We start from the raw sequence: 608 nt of genomic DNA on the forward strand, positions 1-608 counted from the left end.
AACAATACAGCAGAGAGAGTAAGACATCTAATGAACATAAATTCATTGACGGCGTGGACTTACTCAGAATATCACACTCAAACATAAAATATATTTTAACATATAATTCATCAGTTATCATCGACATCATGAATAAATTCATAACTTACTATTTATTCTCACATTACCAATATAGCAAGTAATATAATTAACATTCTACTCATAACCATATCACACACATAGACATAGGAATATACAATGCTTGTAGCTCACATGTGAGAATTCACTTCCACGATGATAATGTATGCATGATATGTCATGATTATCCACCTTACACCAATATCCATCCAACATCCTAATCGGAAATAATCGAGAGTACAGGTCCCGTACCAAGCCGCTTTGTACGCACCCGAAATAACATATCCTCGCAAGGAAGAAAAAACAGATCGATCGGTTGCCTCAGGAACAGTCCTACCCGGACCTAGGTCGTACAAACGCTTTTTAGGCATCCCTCTCATCGATCTTGAATGTAATCCAGGGGTTGTCAGAGATTGCCTAGTTTGGCCTGCGAGAACTGTCCGATCCAACAGGGTACCTCCCTAGGAATACAAGGGACTCGTCTCACCCAG

The sequence above is a fragment of the Lupinus angustifolius genome, unplaced genomic scaffold (assembly GCF_001865875.1).
Source record: "Lupinus angustifolius cultivar Tanjil unplaced genomic scaffold, LupAngTanjil_v1.0 Scaffold_432, whole genome shotgun sequence".
In the NCBI taxonomy this organism is placed as follows: domain Eukaryota; kingdom Viridiplantae; phylum Streptophyta; class Magnoliopsida; order Fabales; family Fabaceae; genus Lupinus; species Lupinus angustifolius.